This window comes from Ictidomys tridecemlineatus, chromosome 2 (assembly GCF_052094955.1).
Source record: "Ictidomys tridecemlineatus isolate mIctTri1 chromosome 2, mIctTri1.hap1, whole genome shotgun sequence".
NCBI classification, from domain to species: Eukaryota; Metazoa; Chordata; class Mammalia; order Rodentia; family Sciuridae; genus Ictidomys; species Ictidomys tridecemlineatus.
In genome coordinates, this window is record NC_135478.1 from 121422577 (window position 1) to 121447397 (window position 24821).

At 36.1% G+C, this 24821-nt stretch overlaps 1 protein-coding gene across 2 annotated transcripts in view; it reads right to left on the bottom strand.

The window, feature by feature from the left end:
- Positions 1-24821, bottom strand: part of LOC144375323 (BMP-binding endothelial regulator protein-like) — a 217103-nt gene that overhangs the window by 16171 nt on the left and 176111 nt on the right. Inside the window, exon 6 of one of the 2 annotated variants that reach the window (XM_078039710.1) lies at positions 5851-6362. The exons of the other annotated variant lie outside the window; for it this stretch is intronic. The gene's annotated coding sequence lies outside the window, so the exon portion shown is untranslated. Of the gene's footprint in view, positions 1-5850; positions 6363-24821 lie in introns of those variants that run through there. 2 annotated transcript variants of the gene reach the window in all.

Below are 24821 nucleotides of genomic sequence, written 5' to 3' on the forward strand. Positions count from 1 at the left end.
TGGAGATTTTTATGGCAACATTTCATTTCAACACATCAATTTCCATATTTTTTATAGTTGATAGAGTAAGCAGCTGTATCAATTACTCTCCACATTGCTATGATTTAATGACAGGCTTTTTTCTCATTCATATCACAGACTAAGGCTGGTCACATGGCACTTTCCTAAATGCTGGCCCAGAGATTCGGCTTTTTTTCCAAGTCTCCCCACCACATTGTGGCCTCACGGTTGCAGTGGCTTCTTAGAGCTAGTGTTCAGGGGGAGGCAGTATGCAAGAGGCAGAGCAGGTACTTAACACTCATCCTTCCAGCTCATATTCCATTGGAAAGAAAACTCGATAGCAAGAGGGGCTTGAAAAAGAAGGAGATGGAGATGGGGGTCTCCCCTTCTCATAGTACACTGTGAAGAGGTTTGGTTTATACTAAGGATACTTCAGGTCTTGTCTATTCTTGAGGTTCAGGCCCCTTTATCTTTTAACATTCTGAAGGGGACAATCCCTTTTTTTCATTCATAATTGCTACCACTACCTCCAACCCTTAAGACTTCACAGTTTCACATGTCAAGAAGGACATTGTCTCCTTACGTCTCGTTTCCTCATACACCTCAAAGATGAACTTATAGACCTTTCTAAGAATGGCTTCTAATCGACAACCAGAGGGAACAAAAGAAAGTTATGGAAGCAGGCATGTGGGAGTCTTAAAAGTATCCACAAGTTGGTATGTTGTTAGAACTGTAGAATCCAGTAGTTGCGGGACACTAAAAAAACATACAGAAAAAAAATCCAGTATCATTTCTATATACCAGTAGCAAACTATCTAAATAAGAAACAAAATGAAACAATGTCATTTATAACAGCTACACACACAAAAAAAAATACCTAGGGAAAAAATGTAACCAAGGAGATTAAAGATCTCTATAATGAAAACTATAGAACACTGATACAGGAAATTAGAGAAGACACAAATAAATTGGAAAATATATCATGTTCATGGATAAGAAGAATTAATATTTTTAAAAGGTTCATACTATTCAAAACAATCCACAGATTCAATGTGATCCATATCAAAATACCAATGTTATTTTCTCAACAACAATGAAGCCAATTATTGAAAAAAACTTCTGGACAGTTATACATGAAGGAGGATGCTATCAGATTTCTTCCTTCTCCACAGGAAAATTAAATAAAGGTAGAACTTTCAATGGCTACTAGAAAACTCCCTAGAACAGTTTCTACACTAGTGTGTAACAAAAATGTTGCTTTATTTAGCAAATGGTTCCCATCTGCTGCCCATGGTGATAATAGCTTATTGTTCCAAGCTGAGTTTTTTTCTATTCACCAGGCCTCATTGTGTTTTACACATATAAAACCATGTAATTGTCACACAACTCTGTTATGAATCTTCCATTTCACAGATTTTTTAAAAATATGGCAGAGAAATGATAAATGGCTTGCCCAAGTTCATAGAGTAGTAAGTTGATGGAACTAGAAATAGTATCTAGATTAACTACAGAGTTCAGACTCATTATCATGTAATATTAATACAAGACCTTTAAAATGGGATGATTCACTTCATACTTCTCGTCTTGGCTAGGTTTGAAGAAGAGGTGATTACCCATCATGCATGGATTTGATGCTTTCTCCAAAAAATAATTTAAATAGCCTCATCTCTGAGCTCACCACTTGTTCAAAAAGCACCTGTACTTATTTGAGCTCTTATTAAAATTCAAATTAGACAAATTTTTATATAATTATTAATTTTATATCTGCCTCCACCACAGACCAATAGTTCCCAGCACTAAGCAAGGTGTGATCCTCAGGTCATGTGCAAAAGATTTATTTCAATTGATTTTTTAAAATGTTAATTTGTGGAACCCACACTAAACTGATTGGTTCAGAATATTTGGGATAAAAGCTCAGGAACTTGTTTTTTTATACAAGGACATAGGTTATTGGTAGGCACTCTAAAATCTGATTATAAATGCTTTACACAGCAGTTCTAAAAATAGTGTAGTGTCCAAAAACCAGCAGCAAGAGTATCACCTGGAAACTTTTTAGAAATGCAAATTGCTTGTCCCTTCCCAGAAAGTCAAAGGACATTTTATTTTGTGGACACTTCATGTGATTCTGACATACTAAAGCATGAGAAAAATTGTAGATCACAATCACCTCCAGGAAGAGGATTTTGTGGTTTCATACAAGTTCTAGAATTTTTTTCCTATTCTTGTGAAGAATATCATTGGTATTTTGAACAATAGTAGATGCTCTGTCATACAAGCTAGAAGTTTCAGAATAAGAAAGAGAGACCAGTGATGCAGCCCCAGTCAGAGTCTGATGACCTGACATCCACTGGAGAGCCATTGGCACAAGTCCCTGCTCAAAGGCTGAAAGTGTGGAGTAAAATATTCACATACAATAGCAGCAGCAAAAATACACAACCTACAGGCTCAAGTACACACACAATGCTTCCACCTGGGCCCCAGCCTATTAAATGGTGCTGTCCACATTCTGCACAATTTGCTGACCTATGCCAGTCTTCTCTGGAAACACCTCATACACACACCCAGAAATGTGCTTTGCCAATTTTCTAGGTATCTTTTAATCCAAGCAAATTGACAATCAAGATTAAACATCACAGAGGAATTTGAATGTTTTCATCATGAATAAAGCACAAATGGATAAATTATAGATATGCTGAATATCCTGATTTGATCATTACACCTTGGACTGTATCTATAGATATTTATCAATTAAAAATAAAATTTAAATGAATAAAAATAAAAAGAATGAATATTTAAAATGGAGTGCTGAGGAAAGAATCCCATAACAGAAAAAAAAATTCTAGCATTGAGTTAAAATTATGATTTTGCTATGAAATCATCTAACATTAACGCTCTACCCTGATCATATATTGGAAATATAATTCATTCTCATTCTCTCTCTCTCTCTCTCTCTCTCTCTCTCTCTCTCTCTCTCTCTCTCTCCTCTTATTGACAGGAGGTTAATAAAATTATTCAAACCATTGATTTTATGACTTAAGCTAGTATCATAGTAATTTAAAAATACAATCTGGGTGAATTTTTGTTTGATTTTTTTTCTTGTGGAGTGTAAAACAAATAGAAGATTGGTAGGAAATAAATTTTAGAAGTCATTGATAATTTGGAGAGTCTGGAATTACTACATGTGCACAAATTCTTGCTATCATAATGTGATATCAAAACAGCTTACCTGATTACATAGGCTTAGATGGTGGGGGGAGGAGAGTAGCATAGGTTTAAAATTCTGCTGTCATATATACCCAATTAAAACTAAGTACTTAATTAATTAAAAAATTAAAATAAAATACTAGCTCAAGCCAGAGGGAAATACTAACAATATTTTGGCAGGCTAACATACACATTTATATTTATATAAGTACTGTAAGTAGGTATGTTTATGTATCTATGGCTGTAGATATATATACAGATGCACAAAATACTTTATAAAAATCCCTTTAGGTGATGGTATTTCCTCCTTATCATTTTTTACAAAGCACCTGATTATTTAAAAGTGTGAACATCTCTTGATTTCAATGGACAATTATTTTGTCTTTAGTGAGGAGAATATTTTTAATGCCTCATTGACTATATGTATTTCTGCAGTTAATTATGAATAGTTTTACATATTTTTAAACTGATATACTTTACATATTTGAATTGACATTTAAATATATTTTCTAGGGATTATAATATCTTTATATATTTCTGATGCTAATTCTGCATTTGGGCATGGTTGTTAATCCCTAGGAGAGAGACTGTGGCTTGCTCACCTCAACCATCTCTGCTTCTGTGAAGTGTCCTTTTTTCTTTCCACCCCAGGTAGAAGGTGCCAATTTCCCACCTCCATCCCCTTTTTTCTTCACTTATACAGGCACAGGTCTCTACCTCGGTGGTCTGGATCACATGAGAATTACACACACAGACAAACAGGAAAAATCAATCCAACTTATTCAAATACAGACTCTCAACAAGTTTCAAATTCTAGGTCTCAAGACTCCTTTTCTTTGTATATATCACTACAATCAAATAGTTAAGTAACTCTCTAAATGTATTCCATGGATCCTTTGTGAGCTGAGTAAGAATGAATCATCTACAATTCCACAGATTTTTACCTTAACTAAAAATGTCTCATGAGTAATATGTTCAGTTATTAAAATTTGCTAAAATTGACAAGTTCAAATTCTAATAAGATGTTCATTGAAATCCTATTTGCACAAATACAGATCATTGGAACTACTTCAATACTTAGAAATGGTGCTTTATTTTCATCAAATCATTAGTGTTGTCTTGAGTGATCCCTGAGTTTCAATTCCTTTGATTTTTGCATCATAAATTCGTATTATCCTGCCTGACTGTTGGATAACTACTCAATCCTACAGCATATTCTGAAGCATATTTAAATCAACAATACCTTTTACTTATTCCAGAAGGACCCATGAATACAAAAATCATCTCCAGTTTTGTTCATTTTATCTTCAGTCCCTAATACAATTTCGTATGTAAGAGCTGCTCAGTAAATATTGAAGTAATGAACCAAAGTATGTTTTACCTCATGCCTCATAACTGAAGTGGAGTCTGGTGGACATCTGCTATTTGGACTTTGTGCCACCATTCCTTTGGTGTATTACTCAATGGTGTAGGTCTTGTGAGGAGTCAGAATTCTGCCTCCAATACCTTAGCTTTCAATGTAGGCCTATGAATTAGGATCTACATTTGCCTAGGATGTTGATTCTCGAAGAAATAGCATAAAGGTAGATACATGATGGAAGTTATGGCTTTAATATGGTTTAAGTATGTACCCTAGAAGTTCACATGCTGGCAATTTGGACCTCAGTGGGGTGATGTTTGGAGGCACTGTTAAGCAGTGAGGCCAGTGAAAGGTAGTTAGGTCATTGGGAGTGCTGCCCTCAGAAAGGATTAATGTAGTTCTCCTGGGATCCTCATTTACTTCCTTGAGAGCAAATTCTTATATAAACAGTAAGCCTAATCTTTAAATCCCTCTTGATTCCTGTCTTGACATGTGACATCCTTTCTCACTCACATACACTCCCACCCTGATTTCATCTGCCATGTTGCAATGCAGCTGGAAAGCCCCCACCAGAGCCAAGCAGATGGGGCTGCTCAACTTTGCATTCTCAACTTCCAAATCTGTAAACTAAATAAATTTCTTTTCTTTATAAAGTACCCAGTCTCTGTTATTTTGTTATAGCAATAGAAAATAGAACAGTGCAGTAAAAGAATCTTTATGGTGATAACAGGAGCATCAACAATCTGATTGTCTTGTGGTGGATAAGTGCTAGTAAGTCTATTCCTGTGAAATGGCCTTAACTGGTAATTTGAGGTACTTCCTTCCTTCTTTTCTTTCTTTCTTCCTTCCATTTCCTTTTCCTTCCCTTCTCTTTCATTTCTTCCTTCTTTCTGTCCCTTTTGTTCTCTTTAGAGTCACTTGAACATTGGATTTTGCCTATTTTATAAGCCTGATTTTCCAGTCTTTTGGGGGGAAGGAGAGGAGGCCAAATATCCTCCTCATTTATTTTTTCTACTCTGAAAAGTTCCTCTGAAAAGTTGCTGTTGTTTCACAATTAAGAATCCTTATATGAGGAAAAAGAATGATATTATTAATGAATAAAATCCTTTCAGGGGGAAAAAAGAGGTTGATTATTAAGCTAAGGTAAATTCTTAGTATTCACAGATTCTAATCTTGCAGCCCAAGGCTTTCTGCAATAACATGTGTATTGAATTTCAAAAATCAAATAATACATCTATTAAAGACAACACATGGTGAGAAATTACTGTTACTGCAATAAAAGGTCACTTTGAGCATGAAATATACATGGATTCTCCATGGGGGCCACCAAGACTTCCTGAGGAGGTCATAGAAACAGATACCCCTTCACTTCCATACATAATGTTTCTTAAATTGATTTTACTGGGAAGGTACAGAAGATCAAGAGATCACGCCAGTTCTCTTGCCTCATATCCTTTATTTTTTATTTTATTTTATTTTACTTTATTTTTTTTTGCAATTGGCTTTCTTCTATCTTATAAGAGGAAGGTCTGCATCTCACATCCTATTCCCAAATGACATACTGTGCTGCATTGCACCAGAGAGCAATGGGAATAGTAATAATAAAATAATGCATTCACCATATAAAAAGGCAGGTAGAATAATTGGTAGGAATGTATTCTTTGAACAGTATTTGCCTACTTTGTAGATCAAAGTGTGTTAGAAAATAGATACTGAAGCTCATTTTTGAATATTAATTGACTTGCTTCATTCTGCAGTGAAAGTCAAAGAACGCATTGCTTCTGTGGAAGTCTTGTAACTGAAAAACAAAAGAAACACTTTAGCCAGACGAAAACTTTTGGCAAGATTGTTAACCTTGTTCTTCTGTATTGAAAAAGAATTCAGAGATGAAATGGTTTTTCACAAGGACAAACTTTAGTACATAAGTTGAAAATTAAAAATAAAATCATAGTTTTTTGCTGCAAAATCAAATTGATTAGGCTTTATTATGCAATAATAGGCAATTCTAAAGGTTTAAATATGTTAAAAAGATGCATAATAAAATACTGTGCTGACAACACTGTACTAAAATTATTTATTTTTATGTCCCCAACCATTCCATCCAAATCACATTGGATTAAACAAAGTGACACTAGTGAAAAAGTGATGGAAATATTTAGTAGAATTTTTAAACCTTCATAAAATCTTAAGAAAGTGAATGATTTCAATGACTAGATAGCAAATTCTTTTGTTACAGTCCAATATTTCAACTCTAAAACATTGAGAAAGGTCTAATAAAATTGTCAATTGATGGATTATTAAAAATAATTTTACAATAATACTGACTATGACATAGAAATTTGAACATATTCAAATAAATGTACATGTGTACATGACAATGACAACAAACTAGGAAAAAACTTGATACTGACACATTTATCATTCTGTCACCAATGAGCTGATATTAGTGTATATCAATAGAGTCAACCTGACGATCAGCTTACTTCTACACTTACTTCTACACATAGCCAGTGCCCCACTATGAGTTCCTCCAGGATGACATAATTATGGATAATCAGTGTTAGTCCTGAACCAGTTCTGAAATATTTTAATATACTTGGGATAATATGTCTCCAAGATTTGGCAAAGAATCCCAGCCCATTATTTCATTAATATACATATTTCAGGATAAAAATAAGAACAATCCCATTCATAAACTGTAATCCAATTATTGCTTTAGACAAGTTTTAACAATTGCTGTTAAACAAACTATGATCTGTGAGTGGGAAACTGGATATTCAAATAGTGCTGCAGAATGATACCACTAATTATTTTAGAAAAATGGAAAATAGATGACAACAGAGGATCAAGCTATCATCATTCTGTTTCAGTGATCAAGTTTAGTATCTCTAACTTGGTAAACCAGATGTCAGGTCTCTTCCTGTTTGTGATACACCAGTATTTATATGCTATCCCTTAAATGGACTATGTCTAAAAGTTTTCATGTATAACTCTTAGGCTTAATTTATATAAAGTCAAATGATATCATGAAGGGTAAATCTGAAAAATCCAGAGCCTAATATAGCCTGATGAATAATTAACCCAACACCTTCACAAAATCCTGTTATTAAAAAAGTTTGTGCTGGATTAAAGAAACAAAGTAAATAACTATAAAACAAGTTGTTTTGGGTTTAGTGGTGGCTTGGACAAACCACTCTGAAGATTATTTAAAGATTGTCTTTGGAGACTATCTTAGTTCATTTTATGCAGGTATGTTAGAATTCTGCAGAATGGGTAACTTATGACAAACAGAAATTCATTTGGCTTATTGCTCTTGAGGCAGAGAATTTTAAGAGCATGAGAGTGTCATCTAGTGAGGGCCTTCTTGCTAAAAGATGGGAGGCAGATGAGGGTGAAAGCAAGAGCACGAGAGGACCAAACCTGCTTTTACAACAAACTCACTCTTTGAGTAAGAAAATCACCCCATAATAACTGCTTTAATCTCTTCCCAAGGGCATGGGCCTCATGACCTAGGAAGTAGGGCCTAGTTAGAAGAGTTGGGTTACTGGGGGCAGGACTTTGGGGGGTATATTTTTGTCCCTGGCCCTTCCTCCCTCCTTGACCCCCTCCTTCCTGGTCATCATGAGGTGAGTAGTTTTGCTCTGCCACTCTCTCCTCATGGTGTTTTATCTTACCACAGCCCCAGAAACAACTGAGACAAGTGACCATGGACTGAAATTCTGAAACCCTGAGCCAAAATAAGTTTTTCCTCCTCTAAGTTTATTTTTCTCATGTATTTTGTCACAACAACAGAAAGCTGACTAACACAAAGAGTGACTGAAACAAAAAATTTAGCACAACATCTTCACTTTCAAAAAGAAGACTGTTTTGGATTGTTATAATTATCTTTGGATGAATGACTTTAAAAATCAATAAAAGTGTTTTAAATTCTTAGTCCCAAATCCAGTTTGCCTTAGATGCTTGCAAATTATAATAGTTCTTCCCATTACTCTTGACATAGATTCTATATCCATGATTTAGTATTATTTTCAATATTTGTCCTGCTTATAAAATAGTATATGTTCATTAAGGAAACTTGAGAATGTGGAAAAAAAACAGAAAATGGTTTACATAACCCAAAGTCCAGAAATATTTATTCACCAAGATCTCAATAAATTTGTGTTGTTTTCATTATTAATAATTTAATAAATAGATCCAACATGGTGGCGGGCACAGAGAGATCAAGTCTCTGACCTCTTCAGCTGCACAGGCATAGGGAGTCGTAAACAATCTAAATGCTGTTTGCTCAGGATCACTAGGCATTGCTGAGCTGATGTGGATCTGGGGCGAACCGTCTGGGCCTCTCAGAACACACACCAAGCCCGAATTGGCTGAATTCAAGCTCCTGTTCACCTACGTCTCACAGACAAACTGCTGTGACTCAGCACTAAATGATCCCGCTGAAACAACTGGTCGGCCCTTCTGAACCTGCAAAGGTTAATACCAACCCAACCTTCATAGGCAGTGGCCACAGGATTGAGATGGGGCTTGGGAGAGCCAGTCAGGACCCACCCGTTGCATTGGTCACCGGGCAAAGGGAACGAACTGTCACCATTTGCATGGGATACAACCATGGCAGAGAATTGACGTCACCAGAATGCAGCAAAGGAAATAACTTCATTGAACTGGCGTCAACAGCTGTGTAACCCCCTAGTGCTCCCTCTCCACACAGTGGGGAAACCTTAGAGGCCCCTCCCAGCTCTCCCATGAGTGTGATAGTCAGACCCAGGGTATCAGGATTGGCGCAGGACCCACAGCGCGAAACCCCCGGCTACCGCTCCCACCAGTGCTGACAACTGAAGTCTCTTGCACCAGCTACCGAGGCCATGGCTACCGGAAGGCAAGCAAAATTCACTGAGGGTTCTCAGCCCCAAGCTCCACAAACTTAGGGTCTGAGGGAATGGCAAGCAGGGAGAGTGTGCCCATTCATTCAAGAAAATAGGACTCTGGGGAGCAGCACACCTGGCATGTAGTCAGTATTGTGGTGAGCATCACCTGTGAGTGGGGCCTGGCTAGAGGAAAAGTGAGGAAGTGACTAGACACAAGAGAAGGACCTAGGCACTCAGGATTGGAGACCCGCCCAGTCTGGGAGGAGGAGCTGCTCCACAGTGATTGGTTCCCGTGTATTGAGAGGAGAAGCTTGGCCTGGTGGGCACAGATCAACCTACTGGAAGAGAAGTTAATAAAATTTTAACTGCATTTATTTTTTTAATTATTATTTGTTTTTTTTTCATTTTCATTTTTTTAGTTTTTAAATTTTTTAAATTTTTTTATTATTTCTTAAATTTTAATTGTTTTTTATTTTTTAAATTTTTTTCTGTTTTTATTTTCTATTTTTTTCTTTTGTCTTTTCATTTCTTTCAATTTCTTTATTCCCCCTTCCTTGAATTCTATCTGCTTACTCTCATTCTCTTTAGTGACTTCTTCCCTTCCCTTCTAATACCTTTCCTCCCAAGCATCAAATAAATATATAGGAGTAAACAGTAACTCAGTAGTCAAACAGAACAAGAAGTAACATGAGCAGCATGAAAAAGCACGGAAGAAAAGGAGTACAAACAATGCAGGACAGCCTAAATATTCAGGAGGAGCTAGAGGCATCAGAAAAATGGTCAAATAAAGAACTCAAGGAATACCTGCATCAGATGGAATGGAACCTTAAAGAGGATATAGACAGCAAATTCAAACAGTGAAAGAACACATTGAAAATGAATTACATAAACAGATAAAAGAAGCCAATAAGCGTTTTTATCAGGAGATAGAGATTATAAAAAAAATAAACAATAATTCTAGAAATGAAGGAAACTATAAACCAAATTAAAAACTCAAATGAGAGTATCAGTAACAGAGTGGAGCATGTAGAAGCCGGAATGTCAGATAATGAAGACAAAACGTATCATCTTGAAAAGAGTCTAGCCATCTCAGAAAGGCTGGTAAAAAATCACGAGAAAAACATCCAAGAGATATGGGATAACATTAAAAAACCAAACTTAAGAGTCATCAGGATAGAGGAAGCTATAGAGGTTCAAACCAAGGGAATGAGCAACCTGCTGAATGAAATAATTATAGAAAACTTTCCAGAAATGAAAAAGGAAACGGATATACAAATTGTAGATGCAAACAGGACACCGAGCATACAAACTCACAGTAGACAAACGCCAAGACACATTGTTATGAAGATATCCAATATACAGAACAAAGAGTAAATATTAAAAGCTACAAGAGAAAGGAGGCAGAATACAATCAGGGGTAAACCAATAAGGTTAACAAGGGATTTTTAATCACAGACACTGAAAGCCAGAAGATCCTGGAACAACGCATTTTAAACACTGAAAGACAATGGATGCCAACCAAGAATTTTGTATCCAGCAAAATTAAGCTTGAGGTACAACAACTAATTAAAAATCTTTCATGATAAACAAAAGTTAAAAGAATTTGCAGCCAGAAAACCAGCATTGCAAAGCATCTTGAGCAAAACACTACACGAGGAAGAAATGAAAAACAATATCAACCATTATCAAGTGGATATACTTTTTTCTCAGCAGCACATGGATCATTTTCAAAAATAGACCATATATTATGCCATAGGGCTACCCTCAGTAAATATAAAGGGGTGGAGATAATAACATGCATTTTATCTGATCATAATGGAATGAAACTGGAAATCAATGATAAAAGAAGGAAGTAAAAATCCTACATCATATGGAAAATGAACAATATGTTACTGAATGATCAATGGGTTACAGAATACATAAAGGAGGAAGTCAAAAATTCTAAGAGATAAATGAAAATACAGACACAACATATCGCAATCTATGGGACACAATGAAAGCAGTTTTAAGAGGGAAATTTATTGCCTGGAGGTCATTCCTCAAAAAAAGAAAAAAAAAAACAACAAATAAATGAGCTCACACTTCATCTCAAAGCCCTAGAAAAGGAAGAGCAAAACAACAGCAAATGAAGCAGAAGGCAAGAAATAATTAAAATCAGAGTGGAAATCAACAAAATTGAAACAAAAGAAACTATTGAAAAAAATGAGAAAATTAAAAGTTGGTTCTTCAAAAAAATAAATAAGATTGACAGACCCTTAGCCATGCTAATGAAGAGAAGAAGAGAGAGAACTCAAATTACTAATATATGGGATGAAAAATGCAATATCACAACAGATACTACAGAAATACAGAAGATAATTGGGAATTATTTTGAAAACCTATATTCCAATAAAATAGAAGATAGTGAAGACATTCATAAATTTCTTAAGTCATATGATTTGCCCAGACTGAGTCAGGAGGATACACACAATTTGAACAGACCAATATCAATGGATGAAATAAAAGAAGCAATCAAAAGACAACCAAGAAAAGCTCAGGACCGGATGGGTATACAGAAGAGTTTTACAAAATGTTTAAAGAAGAATTAATACCAATACTTTTCAAGTTATTTCAGGAAATAGAAAAAGAGGGAGCTCTTCCAAATTTATTCTATGAGGCCAACGACATCTTGATTCCGAAACCAGACAAAGACACCTCAAAGAAAGAAAACTAAAGACCAATATCTCTAATGAACCTAGATGCAAATATCCTCAATAAAATTTTGGTGAATCGGATACAAAAACACATCAAACAAACTGTGCACCAATATCAAGTAGGATTCCTCCCTGGGATGCAAAGCTGGTTCAATATATGGAAATCAATAAATGTTATTCACCACATCAATAGACTTAAAGATAAGAACCATATGATCATCTTGATAGATGCAGAAAAAGCATTCAACAAAGTACAGCATGCCTTTATGTTCAAAACATTAGAAAAACTAGGGATAGCAGGAGCTTACCTCAACATTATAAAAGTTATCTATGCTAAGCCTCAGGCTAGCATCATTCTGAATGGAGAAAAATTGAAGGCATTCCCTCTAAAATCTGGAACAAGACAGGGATGTCCTCTATCACCACTTCTATTCAATATAGTTCTCAAAACACTGGCCAGAGCAATTAGACAGATGAAAGAAGTTAAAGGCATAAAAATAGGAAAAGGAGAACTTAAATTATCACTATTTGCAGACTACATTATTCTATATCTAGAAGACCCAAAAGGGTCTTCAAAGAAACTACTAGAACTAATAAATGAATTCAGCAAAGTGGCAGGATATAAAATCAAAACGCATAAATGAAAGGCATTTCTGTACATCAGTGACAAAACTTCTGAAATGGAATTGAGGAAAAACACCCCATTCATAATATCCTCAAACAAAATAAAATACTTGTGAATCAACCTAACAAAAGATGTGAAAGATATATACAATGAAAACTACAGAACCCTAAAGAGAGAAATAGAAGAAGATCTTAGAAGATGGAAAAATATACCCTGTTCATGGATAGGCAAAACTAGCATCATCAAAATATTACCAAAAGTTCTCTATAGGTTTAATGCAATGCCAATCAAAATCCCAATGGCATTTCTTGTAGAAATAGATAAAGCAATCATGAAATTTATATGGAAAATAAAAGACCCAGAATAGCAAAAGCAACACTAAGCAGAAAGTGTGAATCATGTGGCATAGGGATACCAGATTTCAAACTATACTACAGAGCAATAGTAAAAATACCAGCATGGTACTGGTACCAAAACAGGCGAGTGGACCAATGGTACAGAATAGAGGACACAGAGACTAATCCACAAAGTTACAACTATCTTATATTTGATAAAGGGGCTAAAAGTATGCAATGGAGGAAGGATAGCATCTTCAACAAATGGTGCTGGGAAAAATGGAAACCCATATGCAATAAAATGAAACTGAATCCCCTTCTCTCTCCATGCACAAAAGTTAACTCAAAATAGGTCAAGGAGCTTGATATCAAGTCAGACACTCTGCATCTGATAGAAGAAAAAGTTGGCTCCGATCTACATATTGTGGGGTCCGTCTTCAAATTCCTTAATAGGACACCTATAGCACAAGAATTAATAACAAGAAAAAAGTTTTTTCTCAGTAAGAGAAACAATAAGAGAGTTAAATGGGCAGACTACATCATGGGAACATATTTTTACTCCTCACACTTCAGATAGAGCACTAATATCCAGAGTATACAAAAAACTCAAAAAATTAAACAATAAGATAACAAATAATCCAATCAACAAATGGGCCAAGGACCTGAACAGACACTTCTCAGAGGAGGACATACAATCAATCAACAAGTACATGAAAAAATGCTCACCATCTCTAGCAGTCAGAGAAATGCAAATCAAAACCACCCTAAGATACCATCTCACTCCAGTAAGATTGACAGCCATTATGAAGTCAAACAATAACAAGTGCTGGCGAGGATGTGGGGAAAACTGTACGCTTGTACATTGCTGGTGGGACTGCAATTTGGTGCGGCCCATATTAAAAGCAGTATGGAGATTTCTGGGAAGCTGGGAATGGAACCACCATTTGACCCAGCTATAGCCCTTCTGGGACTATTCCCTGAAGACTTTATAGGAGCGTGCTACAGGGATACTGCCACATTGATGTTCATAGCAGCGCAATTCACAATATCTAGACTTTGAAACCAACCCAGATGCCCTTCAATAGACGAATGGATAAAAAAAAAAATGTGGCATTTATACACCATGGAGTATTACGCAGCACTAAAAAATGACAAAATCATGGAATTTGCCAGGAAATGGATGGCATTAGAGCAGATTATGCTAATTGAACCTAGCCAATCCCTGAAAAACAAATGCCAAATGTCTTCTTTGATATAATGAGAGCAACTAAGAACAGATCAGAGAGGAAGAGCAAGAGGAAAAGATTAACATTAAACAGAGACATGAGGTGGGAGGGAAAGGGAGAGAAAAGGGAAATTTCATGGAAATGGAAGGAGACACTCATTGTTATACAAAATTACATATAAGAGGTTGTGAGGGGAATGGGAAAAAAAGGAGAGAAATGAATTACAGTAGATGGGGTAGAGAGAGAAGATGGGAGGGGAGGGGAGGGGGGATAGTAGAGGATAGGAAAGGTAGCAGAATACAACAGTTACTAATATGGCATTATGTAAAAAGGTGGATGTGTAACTGATGTGATTCTGCAATCTGTATTTGGGGTAAAAATGGGAGTTCATAACTCACTTGAATCTAATGTATGAAATATGATATGTCAAGAGCTTTGTAATGTTTTGAACAACCAATAAAAAAAGAATAATAATAATTTATCAAACATAATGATAGCACTATGTGCAGGAATGTTTTTAATGCTTACTGACCCTTCATAGGAAAGCTTAAAATTTAATTTTATTTATTTTCTACTATTATTACAGAGAAGTATGACAGAAAAGCAATCAATTAAATGATTTTAAAGCACATAAAACTGTTATATTATGACAAATTATGGGCACAAAGCATAATAGCTATGAGTTTGAGGAGGAAAAAACTACGGTGAAATTTATGATTGCTGATACCATTTTGTATATTTTTAAAATGGATTATGAAAAGTATCAAATTGCCATGATATTTTTATTTCACTGAATATATGAAAATACTAACAATAATTTTAGTTTAAAATATCAATATTTACAATGCATAAAATGTCAATATTTATTTTCCAATATTTGTAACACTGGAAATTATTAAATTTTTACATAATCATTAAAGTTTATGTTGAAATATGTATGCTATTTGTTTAAACTATGCAAAATTAAGTATATTATTTTTAAATATCTTGGCAACACCATAAAAATGTTGAAGCACATTACAATATAATTCTATACAGGGAATGGGGAATTGAAGACCTGCCAGTGTAGTGTCCATGTCTAACAGTTCTGAATGGCTTGAAGCACACATTCTGAAATTCTGGGTCCAAGGAATGGATTTAATTCAGGACTACCTTAGTCTTGCTAAAATAATGTCAACTGTTTTAGCTTTTGGGATAGACAGCTGAAAAACATCTTTGTTTGTATGATCTTGCACATGGCTGCATTCAACATCAGTTAAATCTACAGCCTCTACCAAACTCTCTGTGCAAGTCAGATCATTGATCATAAAAAAATGGGAATGCATTTGAGAACATGAAGAATTTAGAAAATTCTTCACTTACAATTATGAACCTCTTTTGCCTGCTGAAGCAATCTCTCTTCTTTACTGATAGCAGAATTCCCATAACTGCATCCCAAATTCATGAATGAAGCTGTTATGGTACAAGGGCAAGGCAAAAGTTCTGAAGTCCTCCTTCATGCCAAAGAAATTAAAACAATACTGCATTACTGTGTGGATTAGCTTAGTGACATTTTCAGTCTTAAAATTTGCAGGAGAAGCAATTCTCCTTACATTCCCAATTATCTAAAGTTAAATATGTAGAAGTTTTATTGGTGTATTATAAGGCTGATCACATGGAATGACTTCAATTAAAACTAAGAATTAAAGAAAGGAGTATAGACCTGATAACTGGCATACAATTATTATATTGGCAAATGTTTCTTCTACTTCCCATTAGAGAGAAATAACCAGAATCTCTATGCTTTTACCTGATAGGGATAGCAGTAGATTTTGCCTCAGTGTTACATCTCCTTTGAAGATATATGCTACAATTTATGGAGAACATTACTATTCTACCAATTTGCAAGCCAATAATTACATTTGTCTATTATACAGATAAAATCATTTAAGGGGTAATGCTTTTATTAGGAGACACAGCAATAACTGTGAATAGGGAGGGAGGAGATGGGCCATTTAGAATAGGCCCATGGGAATATGGCCATTTAGAATTCCTCATTTCACTAAGTAAACAGACATGAAAGGGGTTGCAGATACTGCAGTTATGAATCATAATTAATATACAAATAAATCTAGAAATGCTGTGCATACAATTTCTGAGAAGAATATAGATGCAACTCAATTGATATTGTCACATAACTAAATCTAGCAGTAAATTAATCGAAAATTACTACTGTGCTATATATGAAGAAGAGAGTTCAAGGGACTCAAATCTGTTAGTGATGAACGTTTGGATTATTCCCCGGGCTTAAGAGCACTAATCATCCAATGAAAGCAAAGAGGAAATAAACTAGGTTTAAAGAGCAAGAAAGTACAGGTACCAGGCAGCCACAGCCTCAGGATCACCTGCCTGAAAATATAGCCTACCAGAAATCTCTTCCTTATTGTAAAATGCTTATACCTATTTATATGATATATCTAAATTCAAGTTGGTTTCATTTCTTTCTCCCAGTCTGCATTCTTGGTGGTGAACCTCACAATTGAATTCACGCTTGGGAAATATCAAGACTTACTGTGAAAGAAACAGGACAGAAGCAATCATAACCTGGAGATTCTAGACTTGGAGTTATATCCAACCCTAGATAGAACTCAGCTGTCTCCTTTGGGGGAAGTGGTAAGTCTCTTCTTTTGGGAGGAGAGTTTATATGACAGCAGAATGTGTACATATGGCAGAGGTTGCTTTACCTCTTGACATACAGAAAATCAATAAGACCAGTTGCTCCCCTTTCCTCCCTCCTGGCACCTAGAGAGGAGAAGAATTCAATTGCTGCTTCCATTTGAAAGATGGTGATATGAATGGGAATTATTCACAGCAGTGGTGATGTTCAAAGTTCAGCTGTCAATCAATATCAAGTGTTCAGGGTGACGTCACAGATGATAGCATCCCGAGACTCCTTTCAGCCTGTGAACTTGACCTCTTCTGATTCTGTAAGACTTGCCAAGAGATTTTGAGCTATTTGATACCATTTCAGTATGTTCATTAATTTCTAAGATCAGTGTCCATTGTTGAAAACCAAAATTCATGATCAGGAATGGATGTATCTAATACAGATCATTTGAAAGAATTACTGGACAATGAAATTACAATGTTCTTACATTCATCTCTCAAATGTGGAAATATGTCAGGAATCAGGGATGTGTGCTCTTCTATCTCATGGTAGGTCTTCTTCCTCCAAAGGAAGAATGTCTCATAAATATTTTCCAGACTTTTCCTAGTCCAAGAAACGAAAAATCAAACTTGCCATTTTGATTTAAAAATATATACTTATGAATTATATAGTTATATTTTATTTATTGTAATTATATAATTATGTTAAGAGTATTTTATCTATTTATAATCCCAATATATTTCTTTTTCTATACAGTGCTTATCTGTTGGGGTTTGAGTGTGCAGAGTTTAGCTCCCTCAGGCCTGACATGTTGCAAGAGCTGTGGCTGTTATTTAGGTCAGCTGAGGCAAACCTCAGTAAGGAGGAGGAAAAGTTCTCTTCCCCTTATCCCAAGTCACAAGCTCTGCATGGTTTGGCCAAGAGGAAGAAGCTTCCTGCATACTTGACCTGGGAACAGTACATTCTAAAGAAGCAAATACATCCTCAGGGGATTAGATAATGTCTACAAAGAACTTTAAGAGGGTACTTATCAAATAGACATGAGCAATCTGAATTTAGCTCTGTGTACCCGCTGAGGCATGATATTTGGGCAATGTGGGTGAAGTGTTACTGAAGAATTGCTTGCTTTGTTAGAAGAATAATATAAAAGGAACTTGCAAATAAACCTCAGCATGCAGTTGCAGTTGCTGCCTTGGCTCTGCATCCCCTGTGTCCTGGTGATTTCGCGACCCTTACCCAGGGACCCAAATGCTCTAGATGTTCACACTTATCTACATTTGCTACAAGTTGAACATCCATAATCCCAAATCCCAAATCTGAAGTGTTCCAAAATTCAAAGCTTTTTGAGTGTCAACATGATACCTCAAGTAGAAAATTCTACAGCTGACCTTGTGTGATGAGTCACAAATTGCAGGCACCCTAAAAATATTGTATAAAATTACCTTCAGGCTATGCGTATAAGGTATATATAGAAACAAACAAATTTCATGTTGAGACTGGGTTCTATCCCCAAGATATCTCATTATATATATATATATATATATATATATATATATATATATATATATATATGCAAATGTTCCAAAATCTGAAAAAAAAATTCTGAAATCTAAAACCTTTCTGATGCCAAGTGTTTCAGATAAGGGATACTTGACCTGTAGGCATTTTTTATACTGGATTATTTGTCTTTTATTACCATCATCTCTTGAAGCATATGAAATGTGAGCAGAAGTGATATGGGTTACCTCTGAGCCAGATGCCTTTGCCTGTCTTGCAGGTTCTTATAAGTTGCACAGTGAATTCTGAAACAGCAAGAATGGGACCGAGTTGCTGATTGCAGTTTGCCAATTACAAATGCTCGTTTTGAACTCTACGTGCATAAGAAATAGACTTCTGCTATCGTTTTGCATTGAGCCATTTTGCATTTGCCATTTGTTTATTACCACAGTTGGACTCACCCTAGCTAGAAAATCTCTTCAGCATTAAATATACAAGATTGAAGCTAAAACATCATAAACATATAGATAACAGCTCCACCAAAGAGATTTATTTTCTTCACCAATATCTCTGCATAAGTAGAATGCTGAATTTAGGCAGATTTTATCCTCAATTTCCACACTGTCTACATTGGGGATATATATATATATATATATATATATATATATATATATATATATATATATACATATATATATATACATATAAAGTTTGCAGAGCTATTTTCATATTCTCAGTAATTGGCACGACATTTGCTTTAAACAACATCTTTATGTCCATTCTGGGGTGGGTTTTTTTTTTGTTGTTGTTGTTGATTTAGTTTTATTTTTGTTTTTTTTTCCAGGATTCTGACTGCAGCAAACCAGTCTCAGGCAAAACAACTCAAGACAGCAGAGTAAACATTCATTGCCACATTGCCCTCTTGGAATTGCCTCTGGGTTCAAATCAGAAAATCCAAATATCTTCCTAGTGAAAATTTAAAGAGGCAAAAATTTTTTCACAAAGCAGATACATATTGACTTGGAATAAAAGACCCCTAGTGGTTCTCCTTCCTTAGGGAATACACAATCCTAGAGCTGTGGATGTTCTGGTGAGGGGAGTTGCTCTGTCCCTAGCTAGTTCATACTTAGAAGTGGAGCAGAACCATTGTTCAAAGTCACATTGTGTTCTGAACACTTCCTGGGCCCTTGTAAGAATGCAGGGCCTACAAGTGATATGAGGGTCTTGTTTGTTTCCTGGAGACGGCTTGATCATGGAACCATGTTACCTTCCCTGCCATAAAAAGATCCAGAAATAAAGCCACCCACTGAAAGAGATCTGAATCTTGTGCAAGAACACACACCCCATCCTGCTCCTGTGTCCACCTTGATGGCATATTAATCAAATGCAGTCCTGCTATTTGTTTGCTGCCACAACAGTCTCCTTGTCCTCTGACTTCCTCCTCTGCACCACTTTAAGGCAGAATGCATCACACGGTGTTCTGACTCTTATTTTCTTTACATTCCCTACAAGACTGTAGTTTCTTTGGAGGCAGACAGCCATACTCATCTTTGCTTGCTTGGTACTTACTTCAGTGCCTAGAGGAACTAAAGACTCATTCCTAGGCCTTCAAAAAATCTATAGCAAATGAGCAAATGCACAGTTAATCACATCAGATGTTTCCATATGGGTGGTGGATATACCCAGGAGAGTCACAGATACAGAGCTGGTGGAACTTGTACATGAAGGATCTTTCAACATTCTTCCCTGATCTCAGAGCCATTTGACTTGCATGTGGAGCATAGTAATTTGGAAGAATGGCCTTCAAGTCCCTGAGAGTTACTTTCTTTCCATATAATCTCCCCTAAGATCTACACTGAGTATCCTGGGGCCTGCTGAGCTCTCAGTGTGGGAGACAACTCAGACCTTCACTCCAGTCACCATTCAGTAAGTATCAGAAAAGACTCTTATCAATTCTACAAAGGAAATGAGACACAAGAGCTATTTGCCCATTGACCTTATGTCCTCACTGCCCTATTGGGCCTTTCTGCTCAATTCTCGGGCAGGCAGTCCTCAATTGCAGTTCTGGTTTTGTAGGAATACTCACTCAGGTGAGATTCCCATATGGAATCACAGCTTAGGGTTAACAGTGGAATAGCTGGTCAGGCACACAGCAAGGTCTGGAGCACATAAGAATTAGCCCTTTGCCTCATGTTCCTGCCATGGTTTGCGTCCACAAAGGACCAAACACTTGGGAGTGAGGTCATCTACTCTTGCAAATTTAATACCCTCCCAGTTTTCATGGGGACAGGTGCTTTGGTCCTGAGTCATGCAGCTGACCCCTTGTGGTCATATGTCACATAGTCAGTGAAACAGACTCTGGATCAGACTTGCCTCCTCTCAAAACCTTGAACCCTTTCTTTCCCTTGCTCAGGGTCTGCCTGTCAGTTCATCTGGTCCCTTTTCTTTATGTACAGTGATCTAGCAAAAAGGGAAGCACCTCAAACCTTTCCACTGTCACAAGCACCCTCGTCATAGTAGCTCCTGTATTTATGCTCAGGTTCCTGTCTCTTTCTCTGCCTGTTCATTTCATGCCTTAGAGATCAGTATGACTGAAGAGTGGAGGTGAGGAAAGAATATAAGGAAAGTAGCCTTCCCTCCACCCCAAGCAACACATAGTCATGCTCCACTATAAGTTTAAAACAGTGAGAGTGGCAATCAGGAAGCCAAAAGGCCTTGAATGCCTCCATGACATGAGTGACATGACATGAGAGGTCATACATCTGAGGTCCTTACTCTCATCCAAGCCATTTCTGTCAAGCCTCCTTCTCCTTGGGTTTGAATGTCCAAGATTGCATCCTGGTGATCCTGGAAACCCAAGAGTACATAAATTCAGTCCAGAGGCTTAAAAAGAATGAAAGATAAATTCGTAATTTGGTAGTCATTAATATTAATTCAATTAACATAGGAAGGAAAAAGAAAAGGCCTTTAAGAAAGAAGCAGCATCAAATATCCCCAGAGAAACCAATCAGGATAAAGATGAAAGGCAACCACGAGGAGCCGATTATTGTCAACACCCCATTGTGGCCTGAGCTAGTCAGTCATTCAGAAGGCACGTGGAAAATATCAATGAGTGTATGTATACTTGTGATTTTAATACAAATCTAGATTTGTAATATGTTCTTCTGAAGCGAGGAAATGGCAATTGTTGTCAATCTGTGAGCCAATGGTTACAAATGTAAAATAAATCAGACACTGAGCAGGAAAAAAAAATGTGTAAACTGGTCAGACATACCAGTGTCAGAGACCATGGAGAATATGAGCTGTATCTCAAGGCTGTACATTTAATTTGAGCTATTTTTTTTTCAAATGAACAAAAGTGGCTTCTGCCACTCTGCTGGTCAAATGTAGTATATGAGTGAGACATTTTTAGCATATGACTTCTAAAGACCCCCAGTCTGGACAGTGGTAGATTCCCAGATTTTCTATTGGAAATTGACCCATTCTTACTTCAGGTGCCAGATATATAATCACTGGAAAACAGCATTTAACTTAAAATATTGGATTTTCTATAAATAAAAAGGGAAAATATTTTGAGACTTCTCAATAGAATGGCATATCTCTTCTCTTCAGGGCCTCAGCTGTTCTCTGGGTGAGACCATCTGCATCTCTCAGCAGTCCACAGACTTGGGCACCACCTCATCCTCACATCTCTGCAAATCCTGGTGCCAGAATGATTTACCAAAGCACCCACCTGATTCAAAAGCATTTTCGGTTTCTCAATTGGCTACAGATTCAAGTACAGACTCTATGCATAATATATTTCCAAGGCCTTTTGCAGCTACCAAACTTCAAAGATTTTTCTAAGAAGCACATTTTCTTTTTTTCACACTTAACATCTCTGAAATCACTTTGTGTCTTAAATTCCCCAGTGGCCATGTGGTGGTTGTGATGTGATTGCCACTGCCCAAGGACGCATACCAGAACTTGCAGAATGGGTGTCAGCAGCTTAGAGGGAACCCTGAGACAACAGTGGAGCACTCCTTTAGAAATGCTACAGCACAGTGCTCTTGGTGGCACAGAGGACAAAACTGTGTAGAAATGCAAATCTTCTTATGACTCTTGATTCAAGATGTTGAAAGCAGTGGAGTCTGAGGCATTTTTGATCCAGTTTATTTTGCTTTTGTTTTCTTTCCTATGTATGCATGAGAGTGATATATCATGCCTAATTCTGAAAGAGTTCCTCTAATACAATAAGGTAAATATTTTAAGCATCATGTTTTAGTCAATTGGTTTCTTTCTGAGTGTTATATGAAATAATGGTCCATTTTGCAGTGGATGGGATTTTTCAAATTCAATTCCTCTTCTCTCCCTCTGTACCACTTTATACCAACTCAACTCTCACCATTCTAGTTGTTCCTACATGAGAGATAGGTACTTTTCTTTGTTCCTTCCATTTATTCTACTGGAATCTTGTTAGCACTAATCTAATCTCCACCAGTTGAAATTCTACACATTCTTTAAGAGCCAAAGTAAATATAATTTACTTCAAGAAATCTTTCCTATGTCACTCACTCACTACAATCTCCTCCAAGCCCTATAATTCCACAATGCTTGTACACTTATTGCACTTAAAATATAATCACCTCTTTGGAACTCCTCTTATGGCTTTGGCACAAATGGTAGGCACTTTAGCATAGGTTGTCACAGTGAATCATTACAATAATCTTTTGAGTAGAGATGAGTCCTCATTCTTCAGATTTGATGAACTAAAATTTAGAGAGAATAGGGCTGGGATTGTGGCTCAGTGGTAGTGTGCTTGCCTAGCACTTGTGAAGCACTGGGTTTGATTCTCAGCACTACATAAAATAAATAAGTAAAATAAAGTCACTGTGTCCATCTACAACTAAAAATATTTTCTAAAAAATTATAGAAAGTAGTTAACTTATATACTTCCATATTCTTCGAAGGTGGTACACCTGAGACTTTTGGTCTAAATTCCATTCTATCATTGAATGCCAGCTTTCTTTTCTCAGAACCCTCCCATTCACATCTGCCTATGAAGTATACTGCATTGAATTTAAGTAAATATGAAATGCCAATATCATTCAAATCTAAATTTCCTTGAAAATATGATCGAAATTTTATGAGAAAGACAAGTTAAAGTATTTTAAATCATACCTTTTGTTATCAGGCTGATATTCTTTATTCAACACCATTTGTTTAGGAAAAATTAGAATTATGTTTTATTGTAGGAAATGAAATAGAGATGCTTAGCCTCAGAAACACTATGATTATTTTTCTTGTTCCTCTTATTATTTTCTTAAAAAATAATGCAGAACTGCTGAAAACTTAACTATAACCACATTTCATATTCGTAGTATTAAAATGTAAGAAGAAAACTTCTCACTGATGCTCGTGGGGAGAGTTGACGATGGCAAAACATAAACAACATTTCCTTGTGAAAAATGAAAGAATTGTTTTTTCCCAAATAAGAGGACAAAGAGCAACCAGTAAAATCTTGAAACCTAACAATCCAAATCACAGTTTAGATGTGCCCTAATTTTACAACCTTGGATAAGTTATTTAACTTTGTTGAACATCAGTTACCTCATTCATATGATGATTATTAATATAAATATATACCATGGTCCTCTTTTAGTACCCACTGCTAATTGGTACATAAGTTCAAGGTATTATTATCTTTATAGAAAACAGGAGAACATTTGGCTATACCCAGAAAGAGGGTTGTGATATAAGTGGATTGTTGTTTTTTAAAAAAGAAAAGTTCCTGTTGCTTTGTAAATAACAGTTTGGAAGTGGACAAGAGTTAGATAATGACAAAAATAGACTGTGGGTTTCCAAGTAAGAGATTATGGTGGCCTCACACCTGGATCATAGCAGTAAAAGTGTTCTGAGGATTGGCAATTGAGATTTTAGAGGACAGAACCCATGTTCCCTATAGTGTGATGTTTGATTGGTTGTGAGCAGAACCAAGAATAACCTCTGGTTCTGTGGATTGACCAGCTGGTGATGTTAGTATTATTAATGAATTGGGGAAGACTGAAGGAAAATGGATAGGAGGTCAGGCTGGGCAGTGCAAGTGAAAGAAAAATTTCAATTATAGAACAGTAGTGTGCTTTTAAAAATTAATAGCACAGTTTTCAAAACCAAAGTTCTCACATTTATTTATTTGGAGATTTCCTTATCACTGTGCACATCTGACATGTTGGTCAAGGTAAAGAATATTTTCTCTTCTCTTTCCCTTGCCACATGAGTGACAAGTAATGCCTCAGAGACTGTCATATCAACTGATTCTCTTCCAAGAATCTTTTGATTTTTCCTTCTCCTCTTGCAAGTATTTATTAACTCTAGAGCTGAGTCCGA